Genomic DNA, 19,758 nt, shown 5'->3' on the forward strand with positions numbered 1-19,758 from the left:
AGTGGAATAAATCTTTCAATACGATTTCCTCTCCAGTTCTTCATGTTAAAATAAAGTGACTCACAAACATAATGGCAGCCAACCTCTTTTGAAAGCAAACAACATATTTTTAAATCAATAAGTGACTCTGCAGCTAGCAGCACACAATCATCCTCCCATGAACCACGTTCAGGTGAAACTATTCTTAAACCACAACTAGAAGACCAGGTGGCAGGATTCTCATGCAAAGGTGTCGCACTTCCCACTGAGCAGGCTCTCTGAGTCTCACCACAGAGTGATGGAATAGTATTGTTTGATTACTTAATAAGGAGGCTGTAACTGATCCAAACTTGAAATGGCTAAAATATAAACTTCTTTTAAAAACTAGAGAAATAAACCAGAATCGTTAACAAAGTAAAGAATAGCAAGGTGAGGGGGGAAAGAGCCTTTGTCAACAAATCAGCTTTACTTTCTGAGATACTCTCATTGCCTGGCTCAGTGGTTTTTAAACAGTGCTTTTTGTTAGAATTATCTAGTGGTACCCGTTCACACAACAGTTTGTATCAGAATCATCTGGGAATATCTAAGAAATGGGTGGAATGGTGGTAAGCCTAGTTAATCTACATTTTAAACAAGTTTTCTAGGTAATCCTGAGCTAAGCATTGTGAATACCATCCCTTGGAACTGCTACCTTAAAGAGAAAAAAATCACTTTGCTGTTTTTGTTTCTTTTTCATGATGACAATTACCCTCAACCAATAAAATAAACAAAAAAAAAAACAATGTAAGGGGGAATTATTTTACTCAACAAACTTATTTCATTTCCATGAGTAATTTTTCTGACAGTGCATTGTTGGTATTTTACTCTTTAGGAAGTGTAGACCCAGCTGTCTGCAGCTTAAAACAAGAATTAAAGAGAGACTTTGGATAGCATGATTATTACTGAACTTCTGACATCAAGGTCATTGCACAAGCTCAAGGCTGCCCCTGTGTTACTGAATAATGCTGTGTTATAGAAAGACAAACTTTTATTTAACCTGTGCTTAGTTTAAAATAAAATTTTTGAGTGCCCATTGTGACGAGTTTGCGAACTCATGGTAGTGCACTGGAGAGTCTTGGGTATTTCTGTGCTATAGCTGGAACCTGAGCAACGCAATTTTATAAAAGACAAAGCTGTTTTTCAGAAATAAGTTGTAAAGGCTGCCCCATTAACTGTGGGCCTTGGCTTCTGTAAATAAGACTGCTAGTTTACTTTGCAGAATGCAAAGAAGTAAAGCTGCTTACCTTCTCTTATCAGTAACTGCCAGAGTTGCTAGCCTTTACTTACTGGTAATAACCAAAATAAGCAGCCCGAGATAATTACATCCTGGCTCCTGCAACCTGTAATAAGTAACTAATATTTGTAACCTTACCCAGATAATGTATAAACTAATGTTTATCTTGACTTCTGTAAACCACTTAAGTAACAATCGGAATGACAAAAGTCCCCTGGCGCTTGGAATGTCCGGAGCCCCCCTCACCCTCGTCTAAGCCCAGGAGGTGATTTAGCCCTCAAATTGACTGAATGAACCCCATCCCTGCTCCTCACCCCAACTCCCAAAGTGGTTTTATGGGTATAAAAAGGTCTTATAACCCTTCTTTCTCTGTCGGGTTGGAGGGACATGAGTCCTCCGTGGTCGCCGGCAATAAACCCTGAAATTTGGCATACTTTTGTCTTGGTGTTGACTTTCTATGCTCAGTCCAGTATAACATTTCTAGTAAAACTGAGCAAGGAGGATGACATCTCATATATCCTCTGGAAAGAGCACCACCTTGAGAATAATTGTGCAATTGTAATAAATTAAATTTCCATAGGACAGAATTCCTGCTAGGTCTGTCTCAGGTGCCTTGTATGTTTTCATCAATACTGACATAAACTGAGAAACAAAGAAAGTTAAAAGATGGAGGCTGTTGCCACTGTTCAAGGCATGATTTCTCTGGAATGACCCACTTTTGCTACGTGGCATAGCTGAACCTGGGTAGAACATTTAGATTAAAAGTTTGCTCAAAAGGCATAAATAGAACACAGCTGTAATTATTTTAGGGAAATGCAATGTTCGAGAGCTACATACAAACTCTCAAGCAGTCCACCTCAGCAGGTTTCCTTCTTGTGTTGGAACAGATTGCTGTGTCTTCTGCTGAGCACCAGATTAAACAGTTGGATTGCAGTGAGGGACCGTACTGCATGAAAAATACATATTGTGAAAAGCAAGAAACATATTGAGTTTGGTGAGATGTTGCAGTATAAGAAGCATGTTGAAACTTAGACTAAGAGGCTAGCAGATCATAGGTACTACCTCACAATCCCTCCAAGAAATGTGTTCATTGAGTAGAGTGCAAGCAGAATTGATCATTCAATTTAAAGTCTCTATTTCTAAGTCCAAGTCTTCAATAAGGGGCAAATTGGATTTGTATAAGTTAAGTGTATAAAAGATTCAACCCCAATGAGGTTATAAATTGAGGAGTTCCTACATTAATGAAATGTTTTCCAGTTGAAATTGTATAAAATATATATTTATATATTATACAGTAGAGGAGAAGTCAGTTTCATAAAGGGAAATATCCAAGAAGTATGTGAATAATAGAAATCTGAAAGTTCTTAAGTAGGAAGTCTCCAGTAGAGTCCTGCAGAATATGGCCAATTTGCACCTTCATAAGGTAAATCAATTAGTTTAATTAATGGTTGGGATAAAGACATTTAGGGCATATCTTAATGACATGATGCAATCAACATATAAAAATAATTCAATAGGCTACAATAATAAGATGAATATAACAAGGTGGAACAAATAAAAGTATAATACCTTGTCTTATAAACACAGCTGAGAGGCATGACTTTTAGAATGATGAAGTGAGGACCTATAGAAATCTACTGCCTCATAAAAGCCATGAGAAGATTTATAGCATTATAAAAATTAACATTTCTAGAACTTTGGAAATTAACCAAAGTGTTACAACAATATGAAGGAAGTTGACACAAGAAAAATCACTTAACCCCAGTAAAACCAGAAAAGTTTGTGGCATTTTTAACTTGGCCTACTTGCATGTACCTACAAGAGTAGCCTTTCAATCACTCTGGGGTTGGGGAATAATAGAGTTTGAAGCTACTAAAAAGTAAAAACGTTTCAACACCCGAGCATTTCCACAATTTGACCTGTCTGGAAGCTCCCTGTAACATCCCCATTTGCAGGGTGTTCTTGTTATTTGATCTGGCCCATTACTTGCTCTCTGAGAAACTCCCTGTTCCTAGGGTGTTTTCTGAAAACAAGCATGACAATTGTTTAATATTTTAGCTGCATAAAGCTATTATATTACTCGAGGCAAGGAAGAGCACAGACAAATATTCAAGAGGAGTAGCTGGAAAGAAGATGTCCTTGGGAACTTTGCAAAGGTATGACAAGTCCCTGGGGATTTACAAGAATATGCAAATGGGCAGGACCATCTACTTGCCCAGAAAAGATCCAAGAAGATTCTAACATCACAACCCTGGCCGATCTTGAGGCCCTGCATAAACAGGAAGTGAAGGTTAAAGCAACTTAGAAAATTGCGTGCTGGAAAGTTGGCGATAATACTGCAACACAAACACAGAGCTTCTCAGCAAAATATATAAGACGAATTGATTCAAGGTATGTGAGAAAATTGCTAAACATTCATTAGGTGACAACTTACCTAACAGAACAGAGATATCAGTAACTTCAGACTACAGGAAATACAGTCTTAGATAATCAATCCAAAATAATTACTAAGTAAATAGGACCGAAAAAAAAAACCCAGCAAGAACAATAAACATGTGCAGGACAGATCTGATTTACAGAATTGCTACATCATATTAGATGAAATGTTCAGATCTAGTCAAATTATCACACACATACACACCCCCCCAGAAAAGTATGACCTATATATACATAGAAGAGCAGTCAATAAAAATTGTCACCAAGGTTACCCAGATAATGGACTTACTAGACAATTAACTTTAAATTCGATATTACAAATATGTTCAAAGATTTTTTTAATGTCTGAATAATTAAAGCAATTAAAAGAAAGATGTCTAACTAAACACAGAATGTTAATGAAGAGAGAACAATCATGAAAAAAAGTCAAATAGAAATTTTGGAGTTGAAGTGGAGTGACATGAACAAGATGGAAGAATAGAAATTCCCAGTCCTTATTCTCTCACAGACACATCAATTTATTAATGATATATGAACCCAAATACCTTTATGAAAAGTCCAGAATCCAGTTGAGAAGTTATACTATCCAATACAAACACAGTACAGAGAAAGCCACATTGGACCAGAGGGAAAGAACAATTTCCTTTTACCTACAACAGTCATGCCTCAACTCTGACTTCTCCATTGGGAGTGAAGATAGAGTGAAGCATGTGTCCAACATCTCCAGTCTTTTGGTATATTGCCCACAGATTTTGCTTTTATCTTGCCTTACCTGGGCTTACTGAATTGGCATAGTTAGGATATTTAGGATAGCTGAAAAAATAAATTAAAAAAATGGTGGTGGAGATGGCAGGATAAGTAACTTGTAGTTACCAGCACAAGTTAATGCAATCAGGAGACAAACAAATCAAGGCTTTTATTCCCAAGGTAGAAGGGAAACAACAGGAGCATAACTCCAACATCCAAGCCTATAGTCCAATAGTCAGACACCAAAAGAAGAAAGAGATATAGTCACCTGAAAAAATAGAGAGAGGAAGAAACCAGCAAATCCTTCTAATTAGGATTCTCCATACAAAAGTTCAGAAAAGACTGGATGCATCCAATAATTCCCAGCCAAGTTGACTGGTGAAGCTATTTCCTTGTTAGAGCCAGTCTGTGAAGACTGAGACAGGTAGCTGTTTCCTGAAATGCCAAGATACAAACACAAAGTTGTAAGAAACATCAGCAAACCGGAAAATGACTCAATTGAAAATCCAAAAAAACTCCAGTAACCAACTCTTGCCACCTTGCCATGTATGTATGTACCTATGCAACAATCCTGCATGATCTGCACAAGTACCCCAGAACCTAAAGTACAATAAAAAATGATAATAGAAATAAAGTGCACAATAAACCAACAAAAAACCAAAGATCTATAAGTTATTAGAAAAAATTTAAAATAATTATTTTAAAGAAGCTCAGTGAGTTATAAAATAACAGAGTATACAATTAAATGAAATATGGAAAATTAAGCATGAACCAAATGAGAATATTAACACAAATAGGAACTATAAAAAAGAGAAATTCTACAGTTGAAGAATACAATAACTAAATTTTAAAATTCACTGAAGGAATTAAGCAGCATATTTAATCAAAAAGGAAAAAGAATCAGCAAACTCAAAGACAGGTGACCTGAAATTATTCAGTCAGAGGAGTAAATATTAAAAAGAATGGAAACAAGAAAGCCTAATGGACTTATGGAATACCATAAAGTAAACAAAATATGCATTATGAAAGTCCCAGGAGGGAAAGAGAGAAATAAAGGGAAGAAAGGTCACTTGAAGAAATAATAGCTGAAAACTAGGGAGGGAAGTAGACATTCAGGTTCAGGAAGCCTAAATAAATGTCTAAATAGGATGAATCCAAAGTCTACACAGAGACAAATAATCATCAAATTGTTAAAAGTCAACAACGAGAGGATTTTGAAAGCAGCAGAAGAGTGAGCAGTTATATACAAGGGAGCTTCTATCAGTGGATGTCTCAGCAGAACCTTGCCATATAGAAGAGAGTTGGATGATATCAAAATGCTGAAAGAACAAAACTGCCAAACAAGATCAAGATACTTAGCAAGGTTGTCCTTCAAAAGTGAAGAAGAAATAAAAAATTTCCAAAATAAACAAAAGCTGAGGGAATTAATTCTAGACCAGCTACACAAGAAATGTCAAAGAAAGTTATTCAAGGTGGAATTAAAGGATACTACACAGCCCATCAAAAGCATGTGAAAGTTTAAAATTATTACTAAAGGTATATATGTAACAAGTACAGAATACTGTGATGCTCTAATGGCAGTATTTATATCACTTTTATTTCTAGTATAAAAGACAAAAATGTATTAAAAGTTTGTTATATAGCTATAAAAGTGTGTTAATGTACACACAATATAAAACCATGCAAGTTGTGACATCAATAATACATACTGTATTTATGGGAGACATAAAAGTGTAGAATATTTATATATAACTGAAGCTAACTTGTTATAAGTTTAAAATATACATACCTATTGTAGACTTAAAAAAGACTTAATATCTTGTAAGATAGCTTATATAAGCCTCATGGCAATCAAAAAGAAAATACGTGTTAGAAGATAAACACTCAAAAAAGAAAAAGAATCAAAACATATTAGTACAAAAAATCAACAGCAAGAGAAGAAGAGAGAAAAGAGAGCTAAAAGACAGACAACAATTAACAAAATAGCAACAGTAAGTGCTTTCATATTAATAATTAGTTCATGTGTTAATAAATCAAATCCCAGTGGCTGGGTGGGTAAAAAAAAAAATTCAACTGTATGCTGTCTAAACAGACTTACTTTAGATTTAAGGACATATATAAGTTTTAAAAAAAGGGATGGAAATATATATTTCATGTCAATGGTAACCAAAAGAGATGCAATTTTCTGCACTTATTTTCAGACAAGAAAGGCTTTAAGACAAAAACTGTCACATGAGATAAGAAAGGACATTATATAAAGATAAAACGGTTAATTCATCAGGAAAATATAACAATTACAATACATATGCAGTCAACGTTAGAGGACCTAAATATATAAAGCAAGCATCAACTGAACAGACAAGAGAAATATAGAAAGCAATATAATAATTGTGGAAAACTTCAATATCCTACTTACAATAATGAATAAAACATCCAGACAGAATATCAATAAGTAAACAGTAGACTTAAAGTGCTGGAGACAAAATGGACCTAATAGACATGTCTGTTACATGTTGTTTTCTGTCTTATAGCTTTTTTCTCTTTTTACTTATCTTTCTGTCTTTGCATATGTTTTGTTGATTTTTTTTTACTAATATGCTTTGATTCTTTTTCATTTTTCAGTGTTTATCTTCTAATATATATTTTCTTTTTGGTTGCCATAATGCTTATATAAACCAACAGTAGAATACATATTTTTTCAAAGTGCATAGATCATTCTCCAAGTAGATTACATATTAGGTTACAAAATAAATCCTACAAAGTTAAGAAGATTGAGATCATATCACATATATTTTCAGAGCACAATGAAACAGAACTAAAAACAAATACCAGAAAGAAAACTGTTAAATTTACAGGTATGAAAAATTAAACAGACTCCTGACCAACCAATGTCTCAAAAAAAACTTTAGAAAAGAAATTAGAAAATATCATGAGATAATTGCAAATGAAGCACAACATACTAAAACTTAAGAGGTGAGCAAAAGCAGAACTAACAGGGAAGGTCAAAGGTGTAAACACCTACATTAATAAAGAAAATCTCATTTTACAGCTCAAGAAACAACAAAAAGAAGAACAAACTAAGCCCAAAATTAGCAGAAAAAAAAAAAAAAAAAAGAAAAAGAAAGGAGAGAGAGAGAGAGAGCGATTATACAGATTGGAGTAGAAACAAATGAAATAGGTATCAGAAAAAAGATAAAAATTAACAAAAGTAAGAATGAGTTTTTGAAAACATGAACAAAAATGACAAGAATTTAGCTGAACTAATGAAAAAGACAATTTTCAAATAAATAAAGAAATGAAAAAGGAAACATTACAACTAATAAAAGGATCATAAGAGAATACTACGAATAATTATACACCAAAAAGTTGGAAAATCTACAAGACATGGATAAATTCTTAAAAATATACAACATCATCCTCAGCAAACTGACACAAGAACAGAAAATGAAACACCGCATATTCTCACTCATAGGCGGGTAATGAAAAATGAGAACACATGGACACGGAAAGGGGAGTACTAAACACTGGGGTCTATTGGGGGGAAAAGGGGAGGGCCAGTGGGAGGGGGAGGTGGGGAGGGATAGCCTGGGGAGAAATGCCAAATGTGGGTGAAGGGGAAAAGGAAAGCAAAGCACACTGCCATGTGTGTACCTACGCAACTGTCTTGCATGCTCTGCTCATGTACCCCAAAACCTAAAATCCAATAAAAAATTAAAAAATATATATATACAACCTATGAGGCTGAGTGCCATGGCTCACATCTGTAATCCCAGCACTTTGGGAGGCCAAGGTGGGTGGATTACCTGAGGTCAGGAGTTGGAGACCAGCCTGGCAAACATGGTAAAACCCCATTTCTACTAAAACTACAAAAAAATTAGCCAGGTGTGGTGGCACATGCCTGTAATCCCAGCTACTCGGGAGGCTGAGGCATGAGAATTGCTTGGATCCAGGAGGCAGAGGTTGCAGTGAGCTGAGATTGGGCCACTGCACTCCAGCCTTGGTAACAGAGTAAGACTCAGTCTCAAAATAAAAAAAAAATATGTGTGTGTATATATACACACACACACACACACACACACACACACAGAATCCAGAAAACAAAATCATGAAGAGATAGAAAAGCTGAACAGAAAAATAATGAAGGAAGAATAAATCAGTAATGAAAAACCTCAGAATGACTAACATCCCAGGACATGATCTTCTCACTGGAGAATTTGAGAAGATCACACATATTTAAAGAACTAATATTAATTCTTCTCAAATTATTCCAAAAAATGAATAAAAGATAAAACTTTCAACCTCATTTTATAAGACAAGCACTGTACTGATATGAAAGTCAGACAAGGACACTGCAAGAAGATTGTAGACTAATATCCCTTATGAACATAGATGCAAAAATCCCCCCCAAAAATACTAGCAAACAAAATTCAGTAGCATATTAAAAGAATCATATACCATGACTAAGTGGGATGTTTTTCATGTGAGACAACATGTTAACAGAACAAAGGATTAGTCACATGGTTATCTCAATAGTTGCAGAAAAACATTCGACAAAAGTCAACACCTTTCATAATTAAAAAAAAATTTTCAAAAACTAGGAAAAGGAGGAAATTAACTTAATAAAGGCAATATATAGAAAGCTCATAGTTAAAATACTCAATAATGAAAAGCTTAAAGCTTTTTCTCTAAGATCAGGAATAAGGTAAGGATCCCTATGCTTGCTATCTCTAATTAACGTAGCACTGGAAGTCCTAGCTATAGCAATTAGATGAGAGAAGGAAAAGGAAGCCATATAAATTAGAAAGGAAGAAGTAAAATTTTCTCATTTGCAGAAAACATAATTTTGTATGTAGAAAATCCTAAAGATTCAACAGAAAAAAAATCTCAGAAGTAATAAATTTAGCAAAGTTGATATACTAAAGCAATAGAAAAATCAGTATCATTTTCATATAGTAACAGTGAACACTACAAAAAACATTTTTAATCTCATTTAAAATATCATAAAACAGAAATAAAATAATTAAGAATAAACTTAACCAAGGATATTAATAACTTGTATTATGAAAACTACAAAACATTGCTGAAATCAATTGAAGAGGCTACAGATATATAAAAAGACATCCCATGTTTATGGATTAGAAAATGTAATATTTCTAAAATGCCCATATTAACCAAAACAATATACATATTCAGTACAATTGCCATAAAATTGTCAAGTTGATTTTTTACAGAAATTCAAAAAATTCTAAAATTTGTATAGGACCATAAAATATCCTGAATATTCGAAGCTCTCTTGTGGAACAAAAAAAACAACAAAGATGGAGGCATCACACTTTTTGACTTCAAAAAATATTACAAAGCTACAATAAATGAGATAGTATGGTACTGGCATAAATGCAGACATATAGACCAACGGAAAGGAAAAGATACACCAGAAATAAATCTATTCACATATGGTCAAATGATTTTTGACAAGGATACCCACAATATCCGATGGAGAAAGGATAGTCTCTTTAATAGGTGGTGCTGGAAAATCTGAATATCTATATGCAAAGGAGTGAAATTGGACCCTTATCTTACATAATACACAAAAACCAACTCAAAATAATTTAAGGACTTAAACATGAGACCTGAACCTTAGAAGAAAACAGGGGGAAAGCTTGTTGCTATTGAGTATGTCTTTATTAGCAGCATCAGAACAGACTGATAGTCATATTAATCAAAAGATTGAGATTGAGAGAAGAATTTAAAAATGAACAATTTAGCTGAGTGTAGTGGCTAACATCTGTAATTCCAGCACTTTGGGAGGCTGAGACAGGTGGATCACTTGAGGTCATGAGTTTGAGACCAGCCTAGCCAACATGGTGAAACCCCGTCTCTACTAAAAAGACAAAAAATATCTGGGTGTGGCCGTAGTCCCCTGTAATCCTAGCTACTCGGGAGGCTGAGGCAGGAGAATCACTTGAACCCAGGAGCCTGAGGTTGCAGTGAACTGAGATCTCACCACTGCGCTCTAGCCTGGGCAACAGAGCAAGACTCCATCCCCCAAAGTAATAAATAAATAAATAATACAATATAATCTAATTATATGCTATTTGTAAAGAGACCAGGACTTGCATCATTGGTAATCCCTGGTTCCCAGGCCTTCAGACTTGGACTGAATCACACCATCAGCTTTCCCAGTTCTCTAGCTTGCAGACAATAGATCATAAAACTTCTCAGCTTCTATAATTGTATAAGCAAATTCTCACATATACTTATTACACTTTTGGTTTTGTTTATCTTGAGAACCTTGACTGATACAGATTTTGATATCATGAGTGGTTTTAGATAAACAGAATTTTAAGGATGAGTTTTCTGAATTGGTTGTGGGGTTTGTGGCATTATCTCTCTAATCTGATTGTATTTAATTTGCTGATGTCTCTATTGTCAATAGTAAATGGGGCACTGATAGTCCATAGTGTAAAGTATTTATAGATATATGCAAAAATCTATATTGGATACTTTTAATCAATCACTAATAAGAAGCAAGGAACTAAGTAACCCTATATATGACAATTTTTGGAAAACTAAGGAACATAATGATATTGGTTGGTTGCTTCTATTGTCTCTGGATAAAGTGGTGGAAAAAAAAGATAAGTTCAGGCATTTGAATTCCCAGATCAAGCACTGCATAAATGATCTAAGATCTTCTAAGTATGCACTGGAGGAGAGCCTTATCTCTTGTAGCTGCAAGGCTAAAACTGCCAGAAATCAAATGCAGAAACTAATTCTGTGATTCTGTGACTTGCAACATAATTTGAAATCTCAGTCTCACAGGGTGTCCAGTATTCAATTGAGAGCATTAGTTGGGAAAAAAATGAGATCCTGTAAGATGAACTGGGGATGTGTAGGAAGAACCTGGTGAAGCTAGGGATATTAAACCCCTGAATTCTGAGGAGTCCTCTTTGCTAGTGATAGAGGTCTCCATACCTCTATTGAAAGTAGTCTTCCCACTGTTTATGCAATTGGTCTCCCCATGCTTAGCAAAGGAGCTTCTTCAATTGGCAGAATTGGCCTCCCTACCTTCAGAGGCAGTCACATTCCCACCCATAGTGGTATTGGCCTCTTCACCTCCATCTGAAAGGGTTAATCCTGCATTGCCTAAGGAAACAATAATGGCTTCCTCTGAGGCAGTTGCCATGCAAGACAATGCTAATTCTCCTCAGGGTCCACCTCTACCACTCCTCTTTGCTTCTATGTCTATAACAGGACTCAAGTCTCAGCAGGCCCCTAACAGCAAGGTGGTTAATTACTGTAAGGGAGGACATAGTCAAAGCAGCAAGCTGAAATAGCCTGACTTGGGAAGGTCCATAGCATTTTCTAATTAATTATGGTGTTTCTGGAAGTGAAAGAAATAGGAAGTTTCCTGTATTTTTAATTAATTTGAGTAAACAAGAAAGATCTAGATCAAATGAAGAAATGTCTAATTTGAATTATAAAACAAGAGAATAAAGGCTTCTCAATCAATTCCCATATTGGAGCCAGTTTATGTACCCACAAACTCCTTGAATGAAGGGTAAGCTACATTCTCTAGAGGAATAACTCTGGTACACTAATGAAAATTTGTACTGTTAATATTTCTCTCAGCCTTATTCAAAGGGAATTACAGTCTTTTACCAGGGCAACTGTGCACTGGGAAAATGAAAATAATCAGATATTTTAGGGACTACTGGACACTCACTCTGAAGTGACACTGACTCCAGGAGACCCAACATATCACTGTGGCCTTCCAATCAGAGTAAGGGCTTATTGAGTTCAGGTGACTGATAGAGCTTGGCTTAGGTCCATCACACAGTGGGTCCCCGCATCCTTGAACACAACCTGTGGTTATTTCCTTTATTCCAGAATGCATAATTGGAATAGATGTACTTAGAAACTAGCAGAATCTCCAAATTGACTTCCTGACCTATGGAGTAAGGGTTATTATGGTGGAAAAGGCCAGATGAAAGCCATTAGAACTGCCTCTACTAGACAAGGAGTAAATCAGAAGCAATACTCTATTCTTAGAGGGATTGCAGAGATTAGTGCCATCATCAAGGATTTGAAATATGCACCAGATTCCCTGCACTCCCTGTTTGACCTATGCAGAAGACATAGATCTTGAAGAATGACAGTAGAATATTGGAAGTTCAACTAAGTGGTGACTCCATTTGCAGCTGCTATACCAGATGGGTTTTTTGTTTTGTTTTGTTTGCCTAGGAAATTAACACATCCCCAATTACCTAATATACAGCTATTGATCTAGAAAATTCTTTTTCTACATTGCTATCCATAAGGCCTACCAGAGGCAATTTGCTTTCAGGTGTCATGGCCAGCAATACACGTTCACTGTCCTACCTCGGGAATATATTACCTTTCCAACCCAATGTCATAATTATTTTCAAGAATCTTGATCACTTTCATTTTCATAAGATATCACACTGGTTTACTATATTGATGACATTATGATGGTTGAACACAGTGAGTGTGAAGTAGCAAGTACTCTAAGGCATATGTCAGGGGATGAGAAATAAAGCTGACTAAAATTCAAGGGCCTCCTAATTTATTGAAATTTCCGGGGGCCCGGTGACATACAGCATGACCAGATATTCCTTCTAAGGCAAAAAATAAGTTGTTCTATCAGGCTGTTCCTAAAACCAAGAAGGCACAATGCCTAGTGTGCCTATTTGGATTTTAGACGCAAAATATTCCTTATTTGTGTGTGCCACTCTGACTCTTTTACCAAATGACGTAAAATGCTACTAGTTTTGAGGGGGCCCAGAATGAAAGAAGGCTCTGCAACAGGTCCCAGGATGCTATCTGTACAAGCTGCTCTGCCACTTTGGCCATATAATCTAGTGGAACCCATGGTGCTTGAAATATCTGTGGCAGATAGGGATGCTGTTTGAAAACTTTGGCAGACCTCTAGAGGCAAATCACAGTACAAGCCTTTAGAATTTTTGAGGAAGACTCTGCCATAATCTACAGATAACTATGTTCCTATTGAGAGAGAAATCAGACTGCTACTGGGCTTTAGTAGAGACTGAACTCTTAAACATGAATCATCAAGTTACCATAAGATCTGAGCTTCCCATTGTATACTGTGTTATCTGATCCAGCAAACCATAAAGTTCGGCATGAATAGCAACTTACAGTTACACATGATAATATACATAAATACATTTATATATCAGATCAAGCCTGAACAGCTCCTAAAGGCACAAGTAAGCTACATGAAAAAGTAGTTGAATACCCATGGCTCTCAATCCTGTTATGCTGCCATCTTTCTTTCAGACTGCACGTATGACCTCAAGGGGAGTTTTCTATGTTCAATTAACAGAGGAAGAGAAGACATGGGCCTGATTTACAGATGGCTTTGCACAATATGTGGACACCATTTGAAAGTGGGCAGCTGAATCACTACAATCTCTCTCTGAAAGACAATGGCAAAGGGAAATCCTCTCAGTATACAGAACTTCAGGCACTGTATCTGCTTGTGCACCTTGCTTAGAAGGATAAATGGCCAAATGTGATTTGTGCCAATTCATGTGCCATGGCCACGAATTTGGCTGGATGGTAAGGGACTTGGAAGAATCATGATTGGAAAATGGGTGACAGAAATTTGGGGAAGAAGTACGTGGAGAAACCTCTCTGAATGAATGACAAACATGCAGATATTTGTGTTTCACTTTCACCAAAGGGTGACCTCAACAGAGGAGCACTTTCATAATCAAGTGGATAAGATGACCTGTTCTATAGATATCAGTCAGCCTCTTCTAGCCACTCCATCATTGCCCAAAAAAGTAATAAACAAAATAAGCATGATGGCAGGTCATGAAGATTATGCATGGGCTCAGCAACATGAACTTCTACTTGTTAAGGCCAACCTGGATATGGCCACTGCTGAGTGCTCAATTGGCCAGCAGTGGTGATCAACTTTGAGCCCCCATATGACACCACTCCATGGGGTTATCAGCCAGCTACCTGGGCAGGTGGATTATACTGGACCAGTTGAATCATGGAAGAAGTAGTATTTTGTCCTTATGAGAATAGACACTTATTCTGGATGTGTATTTGCCTTTTCTGCATGTAATACTTCTGCTAAAATTATTATCTTCAGGCTTATAGAATGTCTAATCCATCATTGTGGTATTCCACACAACATTGTTTCTGATTAAGAAACTCATTTCACAAGACAAGTAGTAGGACATGGGCCCACGTTCATGGAATTCACTGATCTTACCATGTTTCCCATAATCCTGAGGCTGCTGGCTTGACACAACAGTGAAATGGACTTTTCAAGACTCAGACACAGTGCCAGCTAGATCACAATAGCATGTAAGGCTAGGGAAAGGTTTTACAGAAGTCTGTATACACTCTGAATCAGCATCCAATATGTGGTGCTGTTTTTCTGATAGCCAGGATTCATCAGTCCAGGGATCCAGGGGTAAAAATGGCAGTGGCACTACTCATTATTACCCTTAGTGAGGAAATAGCAAGTTTTTGCTTCCTGTTTTTATGACTTCATGCTTCTCTTGCCTAGAGATCTTAGTTTCAGAAGGAGGAATGCTTCTACCAGGAGACAAAACAATGATAGATTTCATTGAAATGGAAGTTAAGACTGCCACAAGGCCACTTTAGGCCCTTTATTTCTCTAAGTCAACAGGCCAAGAAGGAAGGTATGGTATTGGCTGGGGTTGATCTGGACTACCAAGAGGAAATTAGATGACTATTCTACAATAGGGAAAGTAAGAATATGTTTGAAACACAGATGATTCTTTAGGATGTCTTTGAGTATTATCATTCCTGTGATTAATTTCAATGGAAAAATGCAGCAACCTAATCGAGGCAGGACTACAAATGGCCCAGAGATTTTAGGAATGAGGGTTTGGGTCATCCCATGAGGTAAACACCAATGATCAGCTAAGATGCTTGCTACAGGCAAAGGGAAAATAGAATGGACAGTAGATGAAGTTAGTTATAAATATCAGCTATGACCATGTGACCAGTTACAGAAACAAGAATTGTAATTGTCATAGGATTTCATTCTTATTTGGTTATGCCTCATTTTGTGTATATATATATAAATATATTAATAAATATTTTTTCATCTATTATCTCCTCATCTTGTAACATAAAATATATTGACTTTATATCAGTATTTAAGTATTGTTAATATTACATCACAATATTAAAATTACAGAATATTACTCAAGGACTTTTCCTTCTCTTCTGGATAAGGGTTTGGTATGTTTTCAATTGTACACAGGATAGTTTTAGCAAGTTTGGTGGAATTATAACCATATAACTGTATTACCTTTATTTGAATTAAGTATGATTTAAATAGATGTGTATGGGTGCCACATTGACAAAGGGTAGACTTGTAATGATTGATTTTATTTGTCAACTTGACTGTAAGGGAATGCCTAGATGACTGACAAGACATTATTTCTAGTTGTGTCTGTTAGGGTATTCAAATCAGTAGGTTGAGTAAGATTGCCCTCACCAGTGTGAGTGGCCATCATTTAATCTGTTGAGAGCCAGAATACAACAAAAAGACACAGAAAGGAATGTTCTCTCTGTTTGAGCTGGGACATCCATCTTTTCCTGCTCTTGAACGTTAGTGCCCCTAGTTCTTAGACCTTCATATTTGAACCAGGACTTAAACCATGAGTTCCTCTGGTTCTCAGGCCTTTGGACATGCATGGAATTGCACTGCTAGCCTTTCAGATTCTCCAGCTTACACATGGTGAATGGTGGTACTTCCCAGTGTCCACAATTGTGAGTTGACTCTCATAATAAATCTTGTTGATATAGATATAGACACAGAAATCTTATTAGTTTTGCTGCTCTGTAGAACTCTAATACAGTTAAAAATAATCTGCATTTTCTATCTCTATATGTGACTTTCTGTCTTTCCTACAAATATGCCCACCCCCCCCACACACATACACACACACGGTTTTTATTACAGCACTTCAACTTGTGGTCTTATGCTCTTTGTCCTGGAGAAATAATTTTTATTTCAATTTCAATGCATAAAAATAATTGCTTTGAAGCAATCATCCAAACATATCCCTATTTTCTTGAGTTACAAGAAGCATTTGGGACTAAACTATCCAGCAGAGGGGTATCATATTGTGAAATGATTCATGTGCTATAAACATTAAATATTTGAAGGCCTTTATTTAGTACCACTATATGGTATTGTGCCAAGCTTTATACCGTGATAAGCATGTGGACACAATATCTTCCTTCTGAGAGATAAATTTTCCTTCCTTATATTATGTTAATCACCTAAGTTTTCACTGATGGAAAAATGCATAAATGGAGATAAAATTGAGACCCATACATATTACTGAATGCTTACCAAGAAAGTATTGTCATCAAACCACTGAAATAATTGCTAATTTGCTGAACAGTTCATGCTTTGCAGCCATAATGTGAAAACTGCACTCTCTCACTTACATGGAAATAAAAGGGAAATAACCACAAAACTAAGAACCCCTGTGGGTTGTGATGGTAGCAAAAGTGCTGATAAAACCAAATGCCTCATAGATTTTTGTTTGACTTTAAAATCAAGTACAATAAAAGACTGTTATTTTACATTTTGGAAAAGAGTTAGACAAATGATGTAACATTTTTACTTTCCCTATGTGAAAGGTGCAGGTAGAAGAAAGTCTAAACTTGTTTGTTTCTCATGTAAATAAGAAATTGTAATAAAAACATTAAATTTTGGGGCTGGAAAGTGCATCAGAGGTCATCTTAGTCCACCCGTACCTAATTGTTAGTTCCAGAATGGATTCATAAACATCACCCAGGTGTTTTGTCAAAAGTAGCCAAGCCCCAAAGCTCCTTATTATGGCACACTGACTCATTTAGTTTATGGTAGAACCCAAGAATCTGTATTTTAAAATAAGATGCTCAAGATGATCCTGTCATATAGGTTTGATGAATGCTGACTTATACTGAGATATAATCACTTGTGGCAGATAAACTCTCCTGCAAAGAACCAGTGGGAAATCAATTTATATATATATGATATTTATGTATAAATATATATTTTTATAGATTTTATTTTAAAATAAAATAAAGTTAATGTTATTATCCTTTACTTGATCTTTCCAGCCAAATTGACCCCTTTTAGATGGAAGACCGTATCATTCCGATCATCTACAAATTTTAATACACAAAGTCTAACATTTAACAAAAACATTTTGTTTATTTTATAGATTTTATAGATTTTATTTTATATTATTTATTTTATAGATTTTAATTTTAAATAAAATTAAAATTAATATATATTTATACATAAATATCATATATATATAAATTAATTTCCCACTGGTTCTTTGCAGGAGAGTTTATCTGCCACAAGTGATTATATCTCAGTATAAGTCAGCATTCGTCAAACCTATATGACAGGATCATCTTGAGCATTTTATTTTAATTTTAAATAAAATTAAAATCTATAAAATATAAAAAATAAAATCTATAAGTTTTAAAATAAAATAAAATCTATAAAATAAGTAAAATAAAATAAAATCTATAAAAATATATATACAGATTAGATAGATCACATGTATGTGATTTAAAATAAAATCTATAAAATTATATATACAGATTAGATAGATAGATGAATAGATCGATCAATAGATAGATAATCTGCATCTGAAAGCCACTGAGGCAACCAGCACTTGCAAAGAGGCAACCAGCACTTGCAAAGATAAAGTTCTAGAGAAAGAAGAATTACACAGAAGTGAGGTAACATTCTGAAACTATATAATTTTTCCTCCAGGTATTTGCTAGTATTGGGCTATCTCATTATACCAGGTGTTAAGCAACTCACACAATACATTTGACAATGGTGCTTTTCATTAGCATAGAAGTCCAAATGGGCAAAGTTTGTAGTTAGAAGCACATTTCTATTTTTCTCTTAAACCCTCTTACATATCTAAAGTCCCCCTCACCATGTGGGACACTTTATTTTCTCATTTTTCTGAGGATTGCCTCCCCCTACATATGTTCTACTTACTTTTGACAGGCCTTCAAAAAATGCATTTTGAAGTTCTTTTCTTCCCACTAAATCAATCAAAATTTAGACTCTCAATTTTGGCTTTACAGCTAATTTCAAGTGTTTGCTACTTAGGATGAAAGCCTCTTGACTTTCTAATAAAACTTAGGCATAGATAATTCATATTTCATTTAGTAAAGGTTTAAAATTTTTATAGTTTGTTAACTCAATGTAGTATAAAGACATGAACCTTGAAGTCAGAATGACCCTTATCAAACATCCACTTCTCACTTATAAATAATGAGATATTGAAAATGTCGTTCAAATTATTTGAATCGCTTGTATTCCCAACCATAAAATGGAAGTTAGGATACCTGTGGAACCATAAAGAACATATTTTTTATGTTTTCTGCACAGGAGAGCTTTCTGGAAAAATTTTACTAGGACCTGGGTTAAAGAACAAGCCCTGTAACTTAAAGAATGACTGAACAGATAACAAGAGATTTACCTCCCCAAAGGTATGTGCCTACATTTCATAACTGGATGAGAATCAGACCCATTGTAGGAGTTGTCAACCCTGAGACAATTGTCTTATTGATATTTATAAGGTAAAAACCAAGGGTCCTGCCCTTCTTTTCCCAAGGAGAATTCGTTTACAGTAGTGAGGTTAAGTTTTTATTCCTCTCTCAGGAGAGGATGGGGAAAGTGTATATATAAGTTCCCAGATTCTTATTTTGGGGTTCTTGTCCATTTTCTGGAAGGACACATCTGCCTTTTACCATATTGCACTGAGCATAAATATTTGGGGCAGAGACTCAATCTGATAATTGTACGGCTATAAGTAAGAATAATCTGCCCTAATCCAGGGATTTTATGCTAATTTTCACATTAATGTAAGCAAATACAGATACAATTTTATCAATATTAGCCTTACCAACTACACAAAGGAAGATCAAATGAGATAGTTGATACAGAAGAGCTTCAGAAAGAACTTAGAAATCTTCAGAGATAATTTTCTCCAATTTTGCTGCTGGTTTTGTGTAGTAAAATGTTCATAATAATTAAAAGATATTCAAAACACTATGCTTTTATATTTAAAAATTTCCTGTGAAATTTTGTGCTATAATAGGTTTTTGGTGAGAATTTTGAAGTGTATCGGAATACCTATTAACTACAACCTGAGAGTTTAAATGGATACCCCCGCTACTGGGGATAATTATAGCAAGTATTACAGTTGGAACTCTTAAGATGTTATGTTATTGTCAAAACTTTTGAAGCAATGATTATC

Source organism: Callithrix jacchus, chromosome X, assembly GCF_049354715.1.
Source record: "Callithrix jacchus isolate 240 chromosome X, calJac240_pri, whole genome shotgun sequence".
Taxonomy (NCBI): Eukaryota; Metazoa; Chordata; class Mammalia; order Primates; family Cebidae; genus Callithrix; species Callithrix jacchus.